At 48.6% G+C, this 21,060-nt stretch overlaps 1 protein-coding gene across 2 annotated transcripts in view; it reads left to right on the top strand.

Moving 5' to 3' along the window:
• PIGN (phosphatidylinositol glycan anchor biosynthesis class N) overlaps positions 1 to 21,060 on the top strand; it is a 1,076,629-nt gene that overhangs the window by 78,968 nt on the left and 976,601 nt on the right. For both annotated transcript variants that reach the window (XM_086965406.1, XM_086965407.1), the window contains exon 2: positions 7,596 to 7,636. The gene's annotated coding sequence lies outside the window, so the exon portion shown is untranslated. The remainder of the gene's footprint in view (positions 1 to 7,595; positions 7,637 to 21,060) is intronic.

Here is a 21,060-nt window from a genome sequence, read left to right on the forward strand (position 1 = left end):
TCATTGCTCGTACTTAAAGACAGTATACTTTAGTAAGAAAAAGGTGATTAGGCTTATAATATATGATCACATTTCTAGCCATATTGAAGAAAAATAACTACTGTGAGAGTTAGAGAGTGAGGGTTTCTTTATATTATCCACAGAACTTACAGGAAGAGTGTTAAGGATGTTGATTGTATGGGTACACATCAGCTCATTGTGTAAAAAGAAATATTATTATCATCGCTGAATTCTCAAGTCATGGATCAACCAGATAAGTATGCTAGTCTATATATAGATACGAGTAAGGTAATCTACTTCCTAGATGTACCAAAGTGTACACAAATGATTTAGTGTTTGCACTAAAGGTACGCCAAACCACTACACATGTTTTGTATTTAGATCAAACGTAAGCAGTTCAGCCTAAAGCTACATGCTCCAAACTGGAGTTAATTGTATAGTGAATGCTTTAGTTACTGATACGTAGAACCATTATATGCCCATATGGGATTGCTGCGTAGTCTTAATATATTGATCAAGATCTGTGGGTTCATTAAAAACCATATTTTTACCTTCATGAAAAATCCTCATTGTAAATGCGCCAACAAAGGAGAAAGTTCTGTTGTGTGATTTCAAAACTGATTTGTGTGCTGTTCTGAGAACCTGGCTTTTCAGTAGTGCATTGGCTATATTTGTCCATCCTTTTGGTGTTTGGCTCCCCCCCCCTCCATGGCAACTGGCGCTATTACATGTACTCGTTCCCTCTTGTCTATTTAGGTTAGTTGTGGCACACTCTTTTTTTTATTTGATATCGTCAGTGTTTTTGTAAGGGTGTGTTTTGGTGCTTTTCAAGGAAAAGGCTTTGAGCTGATGGCAATTTCAGTTTGTGGACACAAAGTTTGTTCAATTGTATGTTTTTTGAGACCACACAGCTTTTATTTTTGCAGCACGGCGTTCATATGCTGCTCTTCATGTTTCATATGCATTTGTTTCGTTTTATTTGTACAGGAAATAGCAAATGTGCTCTTGGAGACGGAGAGGTAGGGTGTGTAAACGAACTTTGGTTAATTGTATGCTTGTGGAGAGCCCATACAGCTTTTGTTATAGCAGCAAGGCCCCCACTTCACGGACGCAGGGTTTCTGGTTTCATATTATTTTTTGGGATTTCATTTTCTCTGAAGCCACGCACCTCATCTTGCGTTTCCTCGATCCTGCCTGCCTGCTGTGAGCCGCTGCTGCTCGCCGGACCCGCTGCGCGGGTCCCGCTTCGCGGTTTCACAGCGGCTGCACATTAAACTTAAGGGGCATCACCTGGTGACCGGCAGGGCTGCGAGGGTATAGCGGGTGGACTCCACGGACCAGGAGTCCCCGCGCGCCTGTTTCCAGCTGGGCTCCTCTCCCTGCCGGCCCCGCCCTCACCACAGCGAGTCTTAAGTGGCTGCTTGTGTAACCATCGGCGGATTTCATTTTCTCTGAAGCCACGCACCTCATCTTGCGTTTCCTCGATCCTGCCTGCCTGCTGTGAGCCGCTGCTGCTCGCCGGACCCGCTGCGCGGGTCCCGCTTCGCGGTTTCACAGCGGCTGCACATTAAACTTAAGGGGCATCACCTGGTGACCGGCAGGGCTGCGAGGGTAGAGCGGGTGGACTCCACGGACCAGGAGTCCCCGCGCGCCCGTTTCCAGCTGGGCTCCTCTCCCTGCCGGCCCCGCCCCCTAGGTGACCTCAGCAAAGCTATAAAGAGGAGTTGTCATAACCGCTACGCGGGAGCGCGCGGGAGGAGCCCGGGACAAGGGCGGGACCGTCTGTGGCCGTCCGGGGACGTACGAGGACGGGCCGGGCTACCCCCCTAAAGCTTTACTTTTGGTCTCGGACTCCATTGGACCCAGACTGTAAGGTAGGCTCTTACTCATGGCTGCTAACATTGAGAACTCCAGCATGGTGGGGTCCAGTAAAAAAACATTGGATAATTATTCCCAAGGGTTTCTGTGGACTTGGACAAGGATGACTCACTACTTGAACGTAGGATTGAACGTCGTCGTTCCATTGAGTCCCTGAAAAATAGACCATGTACTGATCTGGCATCCCCTATGTCGGACATTATTACTGACACACCTTATGAAGATCCATTATCTCTGGATAAATTTCCTTTACTCCTCAGAAGTACTCCACCGCCCACGGGCTCCTTATTGATTGTGTCTTCACCTAATGTTATGCTTTCGTCTGTCCCCAGTCCCTCTCCTAATGTAGACAATGCTCTAAAACCTCCCCCCAAAGAGCCGCCCAAAAGGACAGGCAGACCTCCTATTACATCCATAGCCCACGGTCCACCGCCTTCTAAAAAGAGGAGGGGGCTAGGAGCTCCTCAACGAGGCAAGCTTAGTCATACCGAGTTTGGTAAGCCGTCAAAACTTAAGACCACTGGCGGTACTACATCTAAAACTCCGGTAACAACTGATACTATGCCCATAGCAGTACCAGTTCCAGACCTACAACTTATACAACCCATCAACACCCGAGGGAGGGAAATTGAGGCTGTCACCACCCCAAGTCCAGTAACCACTCCCTCTACTAATATTGAGCTGAACACTTTGAGCAGTTGCTCAGGTCCTTCATGCTGCCTATTCTGGATATCCTAAAAAGGGTGGAGCACCGACTAGGTAATCTGGAGGCACTGTATGCCGATAAGACAAGTGTGCGCATGTCCTCGCCAAGGCCCACTATTGTCCCGACAACTATACCCCAGATTCCAACTGTCTATGCTCCCAACCCGCCGGCTTCAAACGGCTCTAACAGTGGCAATAATGGAGCTACTAAACCCCCTGTTAGCAATAAACAGAGCTCTTTAGACCCAACCAAGAATCCTGCTAAGGCAAATACTGTAACCAGTAAGCTCGTGAATAACAACCAGCAGAAAAACTTGGTGTCATTGCAGGCCCAGGCTCCTGTCCAAACAGCATCAAAATCTACGACCCAGGCTGTAAGAGTTCCCCAGAAGAGTGATGCTAATTCTACCACCAAGAGCCAGCAACTGGGTAGGGGGAGGTCTGCAAAGCTGACTAACGACAAACAATATGGTCCCAATGTTGAATTACCCCCAGAGTCGCTACCCTTCGTAGTTGTACTCACAGGTGTCCCCCCACTAGAAGCAGGCAGAAAGGAGGGCCATCCCCAACTCAAGAATAAGATTTTACATTGGTTAGGACAAAACAGACCACTCCCATATTACATCGACGGGGAGATAATTCATGTTAGACGCCTGCCTTGGCTGGGCACTAGGGAAAAAAATATTGAGGGAGACATAGTTGTTATCAATTTCAGGAACCCAGAAGCAGTTAGGGCCATATTAACAGGACCCCCTAGGAATTTGAATACTGCTATAGTCCCATACGACCTAACATATTTCTATCCAAGGTCGTATATGATTCCTGTCCTCTACTCCGGAGGGTTAACTGACCCCAAAGATATCAGGAATATTCATATGCCTCCCACTAATAGCTATATGTGTCATCTCCAAAGGCCTTTGCCTACCAGGAATAATACAGAATGGAATATAGTCCCTGCTAGTGGTCGCAGTTTGCCCTTTGTGGGGGTAGAGCATCTGCAGGGGACTAGAAATATGGAGCACCTGATCCCCTTTACCCCACTGGAAACCTTGAACAGATATGGCGCCCTTTCTGGCCTTGATGGTTGCGATTGACTCCCCGCTATGGCTGCACCCCTATCGAAAGATTTAAGAGTAGTTGGAGGGGGGCAAGTAGAGGAGGTCACACAGAGTAGGACAAGGTTTCCAACTACACCTCTCCACTGTCCCAGTTCCCCTTTAAGTATAAATGAGGTTAATTGCACCACAACCAACCATGAACTTACTATGGTGCAGTCGAGGCCTGAAGTGGGTGACCAAATTGTAGAAAACACTATATCCCCGAACCAGTTAATTGACCAGTTGTCTCGTAGTGATAAAAATTTATTGCTGATATCATGGAATGTGGCGGGCTTGGGTGCTAAGCTAGATAATATGGAGTGGTGTGACTATGTGGATAACCATGGCATCTGTATATTCCAAGAGACATGGGCCAGGGCTATCCACCACAGAATGGGTTTTGTCACCTACGCTGAGCTTGCAACCAAGGGTCCTAGAGGCAGACCATCTGGTGGTCTAACAATATGGGTGGGTGTCCACCTTGGGTTCACGGTTAAAAGGATCAATACCAATACTTGTGACATACTATGTATCCTCCTTACTCGTCCTAGCACACCCAAAATAGCGATTATTAACATCTACCTACGCCCTGTCGTGGGGGGTGCTGTCTCCCGTACTCTAGAGTGCTTAACTGCCTTATTAAACTCCCTCCCAAGTGATACCAAGGTGATAATGGGGGGGGACTTTAATTGTCATTATGAACCACTTGGGGGGGTTCCCCTAATAACAACTGATGAGGATGATGCATGCCGGATCCCGCCCCCAAATGTTTACCAAACTAAATCTTGGTCACCTATGGCCATGCAGCTCACATCATCGACATATACATATTCACTTAGAGCTTGCAATGGTCGCTTCCCGGGGGACAGCCCAGGAAGGAGTACCTATAGTGGAATGGGCCATTCATCAATAATAGATTATCTTATGGTTAGTATGTCTTTATGGCACATGATTCGATACTTCCATGTACCTGACCGCTCAGAAAGCGACCACAACCCTTTGGTAGCAGATCTAGATCTGCCACTTCCCGATGGGGAGTATCAAGTTGATGATATGCCCTCCAGTAACATTAGGATCTTACAGGGTGGCAAGAGAATCCGTTGGGCCTCCATTAAATCATCAGCAGATAATCTGGCATCACTGTATAATAGTGTCACTCCCCAACTAGAGCGACTAGAAACACTGCTTGAAAGTGCCCACACTCTTGATAAAGATGCTAAACTTTTAAATATACATAATGACTTAATGCTCGCCCTAGCGGTAAGCTTCTATAAATCGGTAAAGCAGACTAACCGACAGGTACGAGCCACAAACCCCTGGTACAACCAGTCTTGTAGGAGGGCGAAGACTATTCTAATCTCTGCCCTAAAACAAGGCCATAGAGCTACCATTATGGCCGCAAGGAAAGCCTATAAGAATCTCCTCTCCCACGCAAAATCCGAATGGGAAACTGAGAAGTGGCAGGCCATTAAACAGGCCCTAATAACGAAAGATGCCCAAACCTTTTGGAACTTGGTTCATACCGGGAAACCAGAGGGTAAGGCAAAGATCGATCCTAACATCGCTGAGGAAGCCTGGCGTGCATTCCTTGGTAAACTCTATTCTAGCCCTGCTCCCCAGCATAAAGTACCACTAACCATGTCTTCGAGTTTGGACCTTGGATGTCTTCCACCACCCTTTACCGTGTCGGAAGTCACACTTGCAGTCCAAGCATTAAAATGTAACAAGGCCCCAGGGTTGGACAAGATCCCTGGTGATCTTTTTAGAGAAGAGCCGAAGATCTGGGTCCCCTACCTGACCGTCATATTTAATGCTATTCTTGACGGTCAAGAGATTCCAAATACCTGGTTGGGGGCCGAAATCATCCCGATATATAAAAAGGGATCACCGTTGGACCCATCAAATTATAGGCCAATTAGTCTTATCGATGTCACCCAAAAAATCTACGCCAAACTACTTTTGCAGCGCTTGCAAGATTGGATTAGTGAGAACAACATCCTCTCCCATCTGCAAGCAGGGTTCCGTGCCAAAACATCCACCATCGACCAACTACTACGGCTCCAGGTACTATACTGGAAGCATGTGGTCATGGAAGGGGGTAGTCTTTACCTGACATTTGTGGACCTCAAATCCGCATTTGACATGGTGGACAGGAACCAACTGTGGAGTATATTAACAACAATGGGCATCCCACCCTACTTATGTCACGAATTTAAAAGACTCCACGAAGGAACCTATGCAAAGGTACGTTATGGCAAATATGGCCAGCTGACGAGAGCTTACCCTATTGAGAAGGGAGTTAGGCAGGGATGCGTACTTGCCCCTACTTTATTTTCCCTTTTTTTAAATGGCCTTGTCGACGACCTAAATAGTGTTCATAACATTGACGCCCCTAATTTAGCTGGTGGCAAATTCCCTGCACTTATGTTTGCGGATGACACCCTGCTGCTCTCAAAAACACCTATGGGAATGCAGCGGGTGTTAGACCAATTCACCAAATTCTGTAGGAACAGGAATTTGGTGATTAATATAGACAAAACAAAGTATATGGTGTTCAATGCCAATACAATAAATTGTCCACGCCCGTTAATGGATGGACGACCCCTGGAAAGGGTAAATAATTTCACCTACTTAGGTCTGACTTTAAATGATAAAATGAGTTGGGCAACCCAAATGACTAAGGCTAATTTAACCCTTTCTCAGTCCACGGGTGGGATTCTCAAGGTGCAGAAGTCTTGTGTCCATAAAGTAGTCAGCGTTCCACTGGAAATATACAAAGTCCAAACCAGATCAGTCACCCTATACGGTGCTGAACTCTGGGGCCACTGTCCAGCAAGTGAGATTAGCATAACAGAGAATAATTTTATTAGACATCTGCTCTCCTTACCAAATAACACTCCTTTAGTTCCCTTAAGGCTGGATTTAAACTTGAGGCCCATTGCAGAAGTTATTGCCTCACGCCCGCTCCTTTATTGGCGCAGACTGTGGAGCGTCCCGGAGCTTGAGTGCTATAGAGAAGAATTGAAGATTATGATGGCACACCCGAGTGTAGGGAGGATAAAGTGGTTATCCTTTATAAGGGAGCAGGCGTCTAGGATTGGCATGGAGAATCTCTGGTCTAACCCGGAGGACACATGCAAATCTATCTCAAAGAAAACCCTGGCTGAGTCTATAAAACATTACAACTTAGAAGAGGTCCTTCGATCAGCCAGGTCTTCTAGTCTCACTGACAGCTTTCTGGACTTTAAAAATGTCTACAGCTTTGAGAAGGAATTAGACATTATAGAACCTGTCTTAGCAAAAAAACTGTATTTACAGTTTAGATATGGCACACTACCCCTCCACTCATATACTGATAAATGGAAAGTGGGTCCAGTTCGCCCTTGCCCAGGCTGCAATGATCTAAATGAATCCCTAATCCATGTGATATTGTTTTGTCCTGCTTATTCTGTTAGCAGGAAAAAATGGATTATACAGCTATGTGTGAATCTAGAAGTCAGGAACCATGTAGAGTTTTTTAGAATTTTAAAATCTGATACTAATACACTAATAGTTACTGCTATTGCTAAATTCTTGTTTTCAATGTGGTTAATTAGACGGAGATTGATTCGGTAGTATTAAGCTACTCTAATTCAGCAATACTATGCTTCCATTGTGTTCTGAATATTTAATCAATGCATTTTCTCGCTTTAGTGTTTTCTTTTTCATCACCCTAAAAACCACATGCTAACTGCTTTTATTCAAAATGAGACTTAAATGTGTATTATTTTATTATTGTAAATGTATTTTTCACTACTTGATGTACTTTTATGGTTCTTAAACAAACCGAAATAAAGTTAATTTGATGATGATGATTATTTTTATTGTGTTTGTTTGTTTCTTCCTTTTCTTACGCTGCCTTCTTTCTATTTCCAGCTCCGTGTGATGCAAAGCTGCCGACGAGGGACCGGTTTCAGGTAAGTGAGTTCATATTATTGGAGCCTATGCTGCCTTTTGTTATAGCTTCTGGTTTCGTATTCATTTTTTAGGTCTCGCCTGCTCGCTCCTTCCCCACCATCTAACACATGCGGAAGAAGTTACTATTGTGCAGAGCGCCCACCATGAGAGCATGGATCCTCCTCACGGAGACTCCCTTTCCTCACTACCTTCTTCGGCATCTTGACACTGTACTTCCTCGAACAGTATTCTGCTCCATACCACAAACACAGCATGTAGCTTTTTTAGTACGCCCAGGGACTGCATGCAGCCTGCATGAAGGACATGCATGCTCTCTGCGGTGGACCCTGTTTCACTTGTGCTTTAAACAAGCTTTATTCATTGCTCAACGTATATGAGCTATTACTTTGCTGTGTGTGTGTGTGTGTGTGTGTGTGTGTGCGTCGTGTCTTGCTCTGGTCACCGGCAGGATTTTCTTAACACCCATTATTTGCTTATGTTCTCTTTGAAAACTGCCTCTGGGCTTTCAGGCACCCTCTGTATTGAAGCTCTGGGAAGCAATGAGAACACTTTGCCATTCTCTGTTTATCCGCATGTATGGATACAGTGGGTAATGTGTCATTTAGTGTATGTTGTTGTTAGAAATGAAGGTCACTAGACAACCCCTCCTCATCCCTTTGGGAGCTTGGCACAAGAAGACAGGCTTATCTCAGAGGCAGTGTGTAAAGCATTTGTGCACACACAGTAATTCAGTGAAAACACGAAAAATGGACGCCACACCAGTTTAGTAAAATAAGTGATCTTTATCTAAACCAAACAAGACCAAAATGACAAAAATCCAACATAGAGATCAAGATATGACTTTTAAAAGGTAAAAAAAGTTCTATCCATAGCAAACTAAAAATGCAACACTTTCAATACAAAGTACCTTTGATGCATCAAAATCATAAGCAAAAACAGCCGCTGGGAAGTTAATGCGTTGGTTCCTTACTCTCAGGGAAGGTGATGCGTTGGTTCTTTACTAAAGAGGAGGTGATGCATCTGTTTCTTACTGTGCGGGCGGTTATACCTCATTTGCTTACTGCAGCCCCGGGGTTGCTGTAGACTTGCTGCCCTGGTGCAATGCGTGGGGATTTGGGAGGCGTCGGCCCTTAATGCGCCGGTGGTAATGGCATTTCAGTGATTACTCCAGCTCCGGTTCCCCGATTCATCAGTTCTTGCAGTCACACAGCACGGCCTGCGTTGAAGTTGGTGTGGTTATGTTGGACTTCTGGAATCGGTGCACAAGACTCGACGTACAGCTGTTTCTCCAGGTGTGGGCAGGCACTGTGTTGGTTCCTTCAGCGACACGGCTGCGATGCGTGGAAATTCTTCCCGCACATCGCTGTTGCATCGGAAACGGGTGCGTATGCATCATGCTTCTTTAGTTGCTTCTCTTTTCTCAGCTCCCAGCACCAAGAACAACCTCCAGAGGCCCAGCGCAGGAACAGGCATCTCTTGGCAGGTCAGAACTCCCAGCAAGGGAGTTCAGGGGAGTTGGTGGTGAAGCCTTTGTGTCCCTGAGACGTCAGAACAGGAGGCAAACTCTACTTCAAGCCCTTGGAGATTTTCTTCAAGCAGGATACACAGCTCACAGCAAAGTCTTTATCATCTCCTTGGAAGAAACAGCCACTGCAGACCAACCCCAGACATCACACAGCAAAGGGGCAGTACTTCTCCTTCAGCTTTCATAGCTCTTCTCCACGGCAGAGGTTCCTTTTGAGTCCAGAAGTATTCTACAGTTCTGGGGTCTAAAGCCCCAATATTTATACTCAGTTTCTCTTAGTTCTCTTGTGGCAGAGAGGTGCTGTGCTCAGTCAAAATCAGTTCAGTCCTCCCTGGTCCATCTTCCTGGCAGGAGATGGAGACAGCATTGTGTAAGGCAGACCAGGTCGATTCAGGTGCAAGGAAATCTCCTCCCACTACTCTAAATGCAGCACAGGTCTATTAAGCCCAGTCCAGCCCTGACTCATCCTGGAAAGGAAGGACACACCTCAACCTCCCAAGTGGCTGTCTACAGTGAATGCATATCCCCAGCTCCTGTCACTTCAAAGCCAAACAGTCAATCCACAAACCAGCAGAGGCACCCGGATGGCTAAGCAAGGTGGTATTTCAAACACACAATATAAAAATCATCTTTACTAAAAGATGCATTTTTATATTCTGAATTCAGGCATACTAAAGTCCATCTTAATATCTTGTCCCAGTTGGCAGTTATACATATAAGATGTTATAAGTAAACGCCTATTCTATCTTATTGGACAGATAGCCTTTCAATAGTGAAAAATGAAATACATTGTATTTCACTTTCAGGACATGTTACACACATCAGTACATGTCCTACCTTTCACATACACTGCACCCTGCCCATAGGGGTAACGTGGGCCTACCTTAGGGGTGACTCACATGTAATAAAAAGGAAGGTTGGGGCTTGGCAAGTGGGTGCACTTGCCAGGTTGACATGGCAGTAGAAACTGTGCGCAGACACTGCAGTGGCAGGTCTGAGATCCATTGCAAAGACTGCTTGTGTGGGTGGCACAATCAGTGCTGCAGGCCCACTGGCAGCATTTGACTTACAAGCCCTGGGCATACAATGTGCACCATACTAGGGACTTAGTAGTAAGTCAAACAAGCCAATCATGGAAACACCTATCCATATTCGCAATTTACAGAGGAGCACTTTCACTTTGGCACTGATCAGCAGTGGCAAAGTGCCCAAAGCTTCTAGACCAGCAAAGACGGAATCCAGCACACAGCAATAATACTGGAGGTAGGGGCAAAAAGACATGGGAAACCCACACCAAGGATTCCAGGTCTAACAGTTGTTTTCTTGTTAATTTTTTTTCTGGGCCATCTAAATGGATGCTGCTGTCGCTGAGAGTAGCCATGCTTTGCAGAGGAGGTGGAGATGCTGTAGCAGTTATTATCTTTGCTCCAAGGCCGTCATAGGAAACCATTGACGGAAATGCTGCTGAACTTTACTGTACCTAGCTCAGAGAAAGGACTGATTAAATGCTGATTGACATATTTCCATTGTCTCAAACGTTTCCTAAATGTAGATAAACTTGAGTATTAAGTGCATTAAACGTCTTTGCCGACATTGTTATTAAACATCCTTTAAACAGATTTTTTGGCTGGAAAATATATCTAAAGACAATTCTTAGTTGTCTGCTCACTTGTGACTTTGAGTGCTGACGTGCAGATATGGTCAGGTTCGTACGATGCCTATTGCACGGATCTAGACTCTGTTGGAAATAGGACTCGGACATGAGTCTCAATCCTGTAATCCTTCCTATTACTTGCCTTTCCACTGTGTGCCTCTATGCTAATTTTGCTTTTAATTTCAAACATGTAGGTTTTCAAACATGTAGGTTTAAAGCTTTGCTCTGCCTTGCACGTCAAAGTAATGAGAAATGCAGAATTTAGCCGAAATAAACCAGTTGCGGAATAAGTTCTCATTTGATGCTAATATTTATGACGGGGAGTTAAAGTTTAAATAAATGCAAGCAGCTAATTTAGTAGGATAACTCTCCCTCTCCTCAGCAATTGTGGTGTCCTGGTCAAAGACGGGCCAAGGGCCTTGAACAAAGGGACACAGGACACACGTGTTGCAAATGGTGGTTAGTTGCTAACTGACCACGCCCAGCCTTGCCGGGCTCTTTATTCTCAAACTCACGTTCGTGCTCACGTAAGGGCTATACCAAGGCCCCTTTACGCCAGAGGGGCGACACATGCCTGGACAGTGGGAGGGGGCGTGTGCTGCAGTGGTACACCCCACTGGCAGCAACACTACATTCCTCCTTTACCTAGGGATGAAATAAAACAGAACAGGAAACCAAACATCAAAGTTCAAAAGTCTATGAGGTCAGCAAAACCATGCTGTGAGGTTTGACTGCGGAGTGCAAACAAAGTCCGCTCAAAGTCTCTGGACCAGCTTCTGCTCAAGTATGGGCCAACATAACATTTCAAAGATCAAACAAAAGGAACAGTCTTACTTTAATCTCGGCGGGGTCAGCGATCTCGGTCAGCTCAACGCCAGCACTGTGCCACAAAGTCACGATACCTCTGGGAAGGTTTTGGGCACGGACGCAGGCTGTATCTTGTTTGGCTCCGGCATTCTCCTGTAGCCGGGGGTGGCCCATCTGCACTCTCGCTGCCGTTGGCTTTGGACTCTTCATCTGTACTCTCCGTGGTTTGAGTAGTCGGGGTGGTGTCTTCTGCTCGAGCCGTTGCGGTGTCAGCTTCGTCTGGTCCCGATGGTGGCATCTGGGAGGTTGGGCGCCACTCATCCTGGTCAGAGTCAGGGTCCGGTACTTTCTTGAAAAACGAAACGTTTCTTGTGACAGACTCCCCACTCCTGACAGCAGTGATCATGGTTCCTTTGATCTCGGTGACAGTCCAAGGGTCTAGCTCAAAGGGCAGACGGAATTTTCCTCCGGGGTGGCGGTCTTTCACTAGAACCTTGTCCCCGACTTGTATCGGGCTGTCCGCCGCTCTTCTCCGCTTGGATGCCTCTTGGTTGTTTCTGGTGCGTTGCTCCATGGACCGATTTCTCGGGTTTGGGGCGAGCTCCCATGCCGGGTGATGTGGGATGGTGTCTGCCATGACTCGGTTGAATGAGAGTCGGCTCGGGGAGACTCCCGTGGTGCAATGTGGGGTCAGGCGGTATTCCCGGAGGAATTGATAGATGGCTAACTCCAGGCACTGGCCATCAGCGATTGCAATTTGTATTGTTTTATTAAGTGTCCTCATTAGTCTCTCGACCTCTCCATTGGCTTGAGGCCATCTTGGCGTGATTCGTCTGTGTTTCACGTTTTGGCTCTGGAGGTAGTCTGTGAATTCGTTGCCATTGAATGGAGGGCCGTTGTCTGTGCGGACTTCTTTCATGAGGCCGTGGGTGGCAATTATTTTCTCAAATTTTGGTATCACCTGTGAGGCTGCTGTCGACGATATGATTTCCACTTCCGGGTAGCGGGAGAAGTCGTCCACCACAACTAGCATGTACTTGCCCCCAGGGAGGCTGCCGAAGTCTGCACTCACCCGTATCCACGGGGATGTAGGGCCTTCTTCGGTTGCCACAGGCGCTGGAGGATTGGGTAGGCTTGTTGCAAGACACACTGGACACCTATGGACCACCTCTTCGACTGCTCTGTCTAGCCCGGGGAACCACACCTTGCTCCGGAGCCTACTCTTGGATTTGACGATCCCTTGGTGCGATCCGTGTGCCAGTAAGGCGGCTTGGTGGGTTAGGCTGCTGGGCAGTACCAGGCGGGGGCCTCTCAGGAGACATCCTTCCGTGGAGACCGACAGCTCGTGTCGGACCAGGTACAGGGCTTTCAGGATGGCTTGGGCGTCAGGAGTGCGAAAGGACGCGGGGCTCTGTAGCGCCTTCCAGTCTCTGCACTCGACAGCTTGGATCGCAATCTGGAGGCAGTCATCGTCTTTGGTGGCTCTGGAAACTTCTTCTAGGGACATGGGACGTGGCTTGGACCTCTCGATGACTAGCCGAACGTATTCCTCAGTGGCTGCTGCCTCGGCGGCTTCTTCATCTGTGACGGGGCGGGCGTGTCTGGACAGGTAATCGGCAGGGTTACGTGTGCCGGGCCGATACTCCACGGAGAACTGGAACTCTTGCAGCTGCAACACCCATTTTTCAATCCTCGGGGGCGGGCGGGAGGACGAGCCTTGGAAGAGCGGTATGAGGGGTTTGTGGTCGGTGATGACTGAGAAAGGGTGGCCATAGAGGTAGATGTGGAAATGGCGGCACCCCCACAGAATGGCAATGGCCTCCCGCTCAATCTGAGAGTAGCGCTGTTCCGTAGGTGTGAGGGTACGGCTGGCGTATGCCATGGGGGCCCATTCTCCACACGACTGCCGTTGTGACAGGACGGCGCCCAGACCGGTGGGGCTGGCATCCACTAACAGTTGCGACTCGTTCCGTGGGTTGAAGTACGCCAGTGTCGTGTCGGCTGACAAAGCTGCTTTTGTGTTCTCGAAGGACTCTTGCTGCTCCGGGCCCCATTTCCAGGTGGTGTTCGACTTTGTGAGGTCGCGGAGTGGTCCCGTCAGGTCGGACAGGTCCTTTATGAAACGCCCGCAGTATGTCACCATGCCCAGGAAACTGCGGACTGCAGTTATGGAGGTGGGCGCCGGCGCATTGTGGATGTCTCTCACTTTGTCGGGGTCAGGTCCCACTCCTTGGTCCGAGAACTTGTATCCGAAAAAGCTTATGTCCTTTCGCAGGAACTCGCATTTGGCCTTGTGGAGCGTCAGCCCTTTCTCTTGTAGGCGGTTAAACACCGCTTGGAGCCGTCTGAGGTGTTCCTCCAGAGTCGGGGCATGCACCAGGATGTCGTCACTCACGTTTAGAACTCCGTCGAGGCCTTGGAGGACGGTGTGGATGATATTCTGAAACACCTCGGCGGCGCTTGAGATGCCGAAGTTGAGCCTCGTGTACCTCCACAGGCCGGCATGTGTGGAGAAGGTCGTGATTGGGCGCGAGTCTGGGTGCAGCGGGATTTGATGGTACCCTGACCGCAGATCCATCTTGGAGAACCATTTAGACCCTGCGAGCTCCCCGATGATGTCGTCGATGGTTGGAGTCAGATGACGTTCTCTTTTGATGGCCAGGTTGGGGAGGCGCATATCCACACATATCCTCACTGCGTCAGGTTGCTTCGGCTTTTTGGCTACGACAATGGGGGATACCCACGGGGTGGGTCCAGTCACTCGCTCGATGATCCCCGCTTGCTCCAGCATCTTAAGTTCAGCTTCTACTTTGGGTCAGAGGTGGAACGCAATCCGCCTGTGCCGGAGGGCTACGGGGGCCACGGACTGGTCGATATGGAGTCGGACGGGAGGGCCTCGTAGACATCCAATGCCTTCAAACAAGGAGGAGTGGTCCGCGACCAGGTGATCTAAACCTTGAGCCTGTACTGTGAGGGCAAAGTGAATAAGACCAAGTTCACGTGCGGTCTTGCAGCCGAGGAGGAACCCTGAGCCTTCTTGGGATACATAAATCTTGGTCTGCAGCTGCGTGGAGTTGTGAGACACGGTTGTTCGGAACACACCGCATAGGCGCAATGGGCGCCGAGTCCCGTAGGCGAATACTTGCACTCTGGTGGGGTGAAGCGTGGGGGCATCCTCCAGGCACTGGTATACACTGGCTGCCATTAGGTTTATTGTCGCGCCGGTGTCGATGAGGGCTCTGACTGCTTGGCTGTGGACATGGACGGTGCACATTGGTTCATTAGACGATGTGGCCGCCAGGGTGTTGAGCATGCGTACCACGTGGACCGACGCAGCGTCTTCCTCGTCGTCGTCCATGTCACTGCTGTTGGACGTGTTTGGTAGTGGCGCTACCTGTCGCGCCTTTCTGGGCGGGCCGCTTTGCTTCTTCCGCTGCGATGACAGACAGACGCTTGCGAAGTGATTGGCCTTCCCACATGCGCTGCAGATTTTACCTTGGGCTGGGCAGGCGCCTTTGTGTGGGGCGGCACCTCCACACCAAATGCATGAACGGTCGCGGGAGGGCTGGGACTGATGAGGTTGGTCCTTCTTCTGAGGCCTCGCTCGGTTGTCTGGACGTTGTGACTTGACTGCATACACTGGTTCCGTCTTGACCTTGACTGCCGGGCCTGGCTCCATGTGGGCCGCTCGGGCCTTGGAGAGCTCTTTAGAGCGTCCTAAAGCGAGGATGTCGCGCATGGGCATAGCGTCCGTTTCCAGCACTCTCTCTCTCAGCTTTAGAGATGAACACCCCTGTATGAATTGGGCGCGAATTTCGTCATCCGCGTCTGGGAGTCTGCACGTGCTGGCTAGCTTCTTCAAACGCGCGTAGAATACATCCACTGACTCTTCAGGGAGCTGGCGAGCTTGACGGAGCAGGAAACGTTCATAGTCTGCGCTAGTGAAAGGCTCGAAATATCTCGTGATGGCGTCTCGCAGGGTGGCGTAGGTGTGAGGCGGGTCTCCCTCGGTGATGTCCTTGGAGATATCATGAATGGCTTCCCCTCCTAGGTGTAGCAGCATGGCACGACGCCGCGCAACTGCGATATCCGCAGCGATAAAATAGTTCTCCAGGCGTTCAACCCATTTGCGCCATCGCGTAGCCTGCGAGGGGGGCGTTCCTGTGACAGAGAATGGCTCCAGGGGAGGTACATTGGCCATGGTGGCCGAAGCAGGGCCCTCTTAGCAGGCAAGGACGGAGGCTGCGTGGCTTCCACGATGCGCAGGCGTGGAAATGAGGAGTCAGCAGGGCGTCTGGGCCCTTCCAGGCAGGCAGGGGGGGCAGCTGTGGTCTCTCTACCCCTGTGGGATGAGGATGGCACTTAGGGACAGAGCCCTTATGTTTGTATGCAAGAAACGTGAAGAACTGGCAGGGGCCTGCGGGGCCGATGACACGCGAGATGCGTGAGAAGAGGCAGGGCCGGCGGGAGCGTTTATCCGGGTGTCTTCCGCGCATGCGCGGGATCGTTGTGGAGGCCGCGCTAGGCCGGCAGACTGCGGCGCGAAGGCCGAGGAGCAGGGGCCACTGGGGGGCCGATGGGCACACTTGCGGGGTGCAGGGGGCCGCCGGGGCCGAAAGGCGCACTGCTGCAAGTACCTGCCTGTGACACGCCGGTCACGTCGAGGGAGGCGGCAGGCGGAGGACTCCGGAGGCAGGCGGGAGCCAAGTCGGAACTGCCGGAGGGCTGCGCAGGCCGCCGTCGATGTGCAAGCGGGGCCGCTTCCACTGCTGTGCGGACAGGGTGAGTCCGAGTGGCGCGGCCGGGGCAGATGAAATCCGGGCACCGGGTGTGGCGTTGCGAGCGGGTCGCTCGTTGGGCTGCAGGGCAGCGGGGCGCCGGTAGCAGGGCGCGCAGGTGCCAGGTGTAGAGCACGCGGTGGGGGGGGGGTATCAGACCACCCCTCGTCGCCAATGTGGTGTCCTGGTCAAAGATGGGCCAAGGGCCTTGAACAAAGGGACACAGGACACACGTGTTGCAAATGGTGGTTAGTTGCTAACTGACCACGCCCAGCCTTGCCGGGCTCTTTATTCTCAAACTCACGTTCGTGCTCACGTAAGGGCTATACCAAGGCCCCTTTACGCCAGAGGGGCGACACATGCCTGGACAGTGGGAGGGGGCGTGTGCTGCAGTGGTACACCCCACTGGCAGCAACACTACAGCAATCTCAGTGACCTGCCTGTTTGTTGCATTGTCTGAGGTTTTATTTAAAATGGAACGTGTGTGTCCATGGTACTGAAGTCTTTCTGGCCAGTAAACCCTTCCACCAGATAGTGGCGCTATTTCCTATCTATAAGGTGTGTGAAATCGGCAAATATACAACTACTGTGAAACGTTGACGTTTCTAAAACTGTGCGTTTTCTTCACCCGGACTGACAATTATCTGAAAATGTGTTCCCTGGTCTTATAGGTGTTTGAGGTGTGCATGGGTTTATATGCTTCCTAAAGAATCTTGTTCTGCAAACTTGCTTATAAGCTCTGAATTTGCTCAACTAGTTAAACCTGTGGCCTTTCCCTCTATTTCTCTGCTTGTAGTCAAACAACGTTGATAGGCAATACTGTCACACTTTTTTATAGTTACTTTTGATCCCTTTCCATTAGGATTAAATGTGCTTTTCCTGAGTCCTCAAATGATAAGGCAGGTGCTATTTGACAAGTGTAGTTATTCCATTATTATGTAGAGAACACTGCAGTAGCATACTCTTATAATTGTGCAATGACATTTGGTTATACCCAGGCCGACTGGAATTATCTGGCAGGAGAGGACCGGATTGTGTGGCAGAGTTGACAAAATTATGCAGCAAGAAAGGGCAAATTATGTGGCATATTTTGTAACCGTATTGCTACATTATGTTGTCATTTTCTTGCATGTTAATTCTGTTTCATTAAATGTTTCACCCTATTAGTAACTTTAACATTCAGACACAGCAATAACCTACTGAAAGGTGACAAATCAACCTTTGGCAAGGGTCTTCCACTATGCAGCAGCCCATGTTGCTGCATTTTTAGTACATTTTGAAATGTTAGCGCCAGAAGCATTTTTTGGTAAAATCAGAAAATGATGTAGCAGATGATAAATTATGTGGCAAATGCGGCTAATCCATAATTATGCAAAAAAACGCGGCAGAATCACGTAATCCCAGTGGCTGGTTGTACTCATCCCGCTCCACATGCTGTGCCTGCTATACTGTCACTGTGGACATATTATTGGGCACCATGTATTACATAACTGCGTGTTATGTTGATATTGCCGCACACAGAGCAACACCGCGACACAGTGAGGCCTGTCAAGCATGGTGAGTGTAACAAGGAGGCCAGCGGCTCCATCATGCGGTAAGCCCCAGCCAGCATGGAGATTCTGTGCAGTAATACATAAACTGGTTATATTTGACAAAGAGCATAGCTTCTGTAAATCACGACCACTTCCCTCATTAGAGGCAAAGCTCCGCCCACGCACACCAACTCATGTAAATAATTGTTGCAACGTACTGTAGGGACATCCAACTTACTTCGCGTAGGTGCTTTGCATTTTAATTTAAAGACAGTGGCGGGCATGCTGAGTTACTGTACCTGAAGGCCACATTGGCGAGGCTGCGAGTCCCCATCTGCAGAGGCATGCAGGTGGCGAGCTTAGACTGCCAACAAGCATGTGCCATAAAAAGGTTTTAAGAAGCCATCTTTTTCATTTTATGTGGATTTAGCCAGGAGTGGCTGATTCAATAGAAGGGGGTGGGTATGAAAGCATCTTGCTATATAATCAGTGCTCACTGTAATTAAATAGCGGGCGCTTTCCTATTCTGCAGAGATATGGCTTCGATCCCACTATGAAAAGCGCCCTGCTTACAGCTGCTGTTCTGATTCCTCCTAGCAATTACTGTACATTCTCAAACCATACCCTACGCAGTAAGTCGGTATTTTACTACATGTGACATGGATGAACTTAAATCAGTGTACGCTTTTGGGAGGGAGTGCGAGGGGTGGGAGAAAAGTAGACCAAAAATGTTTTGAGTGTGAAAAAGGCCGCTTTATTAGGAAACAGGTGCTCATTAAAAATATAAAACCCTGGCAACGCCTTACAAAACTATACCTCTCTAAATAAATAATTAACTACAAACCCCGTCCCCCACCCCCTCCCCTAAAATTCTTTGGCCCCTCCCCCACCCAACAATACAGCATTAAAACATTACAATAACATTATAAACATAACATCATCAATAAAGCATTACGTCATTAATCAAGTCATTACGTCATCATTAACCCATTAGTCATCAAACCCCAATCACATATTGAAAGCCAGGCCCTCTATAACCAGAAACCCTGCCTGACCCTTCACTCCTGCCAATACCCCCCAAAACCTGAACGGTCAAACAATGACCAACTTCCCCTGTACCTGTCAATCAATTAATCAACCCAAAACTCATCAACAATCTACAATAAACCGCACTGAGACAACCAAAAACCCCGCACAGCACCTGTTCCTAGCGACAATACAAAGCACAAGAAAAACCCCTGCACACCTATTAACCAAGAAAACAGCCTTTTAATAAAAATTGAAAAATTATAAAATTAAAGGAAGAGAAAAATCCCTAACTTAACAAAATTGAGGGGGGAAAAAACCCAGAGAGGAAAGGATATAATAAGGGGAAGGGTGGGTGGGACAAAAAACGCTAACTGCCCTCCTAGCCACCAGGTCACCAAACCTAAAATGGTGGCTAGGAGGCGGAGACACAGGGATTTATAATTGGGCTGGCCAGTCCTACTAGGCCAGCCCAAATCCAGAACGTTCTGGCAACTGCTGGAGGGACCCCTCGCAGCCCTCCCAAACTGCCCGGGGGAGGAGACCTCCCTTCGGTCAGCTCCCTCCCCCAAGCCCCCCTTGGGAGGGAGGGCGAGGGGTGGGAGAAAAGTAGACCAAAAATGTTTTGAGTGTGAAAAAGGCCGCTTTATTAGTAAACAGGTGCACATTACAAATATAAAACCCTGGCAACGCCTTACAAAACTATACCTCTCTAAATAAATAATTAACTACAAACCCCGTCCCCCACCCCCTCCCCTAAAATTCTTTGGCCCCACCCAACAATACAGCATTAAAACATTACAATAACATTATAAACATAACATCATCAATAAAGCATTACGTCATTAATCAAGTCATTACGTCATCATTAACCCATTAGTCATCAAACCCCAATCACATATTGAAAGCCAGGCCCTCTATAACCAGAAACCCTGCCTGACCCTTCACTCCTGCCAATACCCCCAAAACCTGAACGGTCAAACAATGACCAACTTCCCCTGTACCTGTCAATCAATGAATCAACCCAATACTCATCAACAATCTACAATAAACCGCACCGAGACTACCAAAAACCCCGCCACCCAGAAAGGTGGGGGGGAGAGAAAACTACACCACCTCCCTTTCTGCCCCCCCAACCAGTAAAATAGAAGCAGAACTGAACAAATATCAACGTTGCATAGCTAGCGAACGTGCCAAAACTTCACGTAACTCTAACAAATATAGGTCCATCCCCACTCTGGACAGGTGAACACCATCATCTCTGAAAAATTCCACTGTCTCAAATTTAATCTCTCTATGGGAAATCCTGCTGAAACCAAGACCACGGCAACATCGAGAAACCTCAGAGTTTACTTTCTTCCTGGCTCTGTTAACAGCCCTGGGATTGACCGCTCCTCGCCAGATCCTACGCGGAATTAACTCAGTCCAGAAGACATGGCACCCAGCCCAAAACTCTTTGATAAGGCTCAAATCCTTCTTAATAGCTCGCAGCAATACAACACCTTTAGTAGCACAAAGATCGTTCTCCCCCAGATGTATGACCAGAATATCAGGACACAGCCCGCCCACCATATTGTTGTTAAGACATGGGATTAACTCCTTCCAGAGCATACCACCTTTTCCCTTCCAAACCACATTGAACATGCGAGCGTTAAAACCCAGAAGTTCTCCAAAGTAACTCTGCGCCGCCTGGACTCGGGCCCATTTCACAAAGGAATGCCCAACTATCCAGACTGTCACCACAGGAGAACGAGGCCCAGCAACAGATCCTAAAAAAGAAAACAGAGTTAAAGCTCATGGGAAGGAAGATGACGCATGCGCCTCTTCCGCTTGACTTCTCACGTAGCGCTGAAAGCAGTTTGAAGACCAACGTCCCAACCTCATGATATCCCTTTGAGTCCAACCTCTATTAAAGGCTTCAGTTGCAGCACCAATCCGGAAAGAATGTGTCCCATATAAGTTCCCATCCAGACCCAAGTGTTGCAAAGCCTTGCGCAAAACCATGCGGAATTGGTATGCTGTAACAGGAGTGCCATCAATATGTTGAAAAACAAGCGCATCATCACCACCCCCGCATAAAGAACGCCAGCGCCGCGCCAAT

The sequence above is a fragment of the Lissotriton vulgaris genome, chromosome 4_1, assembly GCF_964263255.1.
Source record: "Lissotriton vulgaris chromosome 4_1, aLisVul1.2, whole genome shotgun sequence".
NCBI lineage: Eukaryota > Metazoa > Chordata > Amphibia > Caudata > Salamandridae > Lissotriton > Lissotriton vulgaris.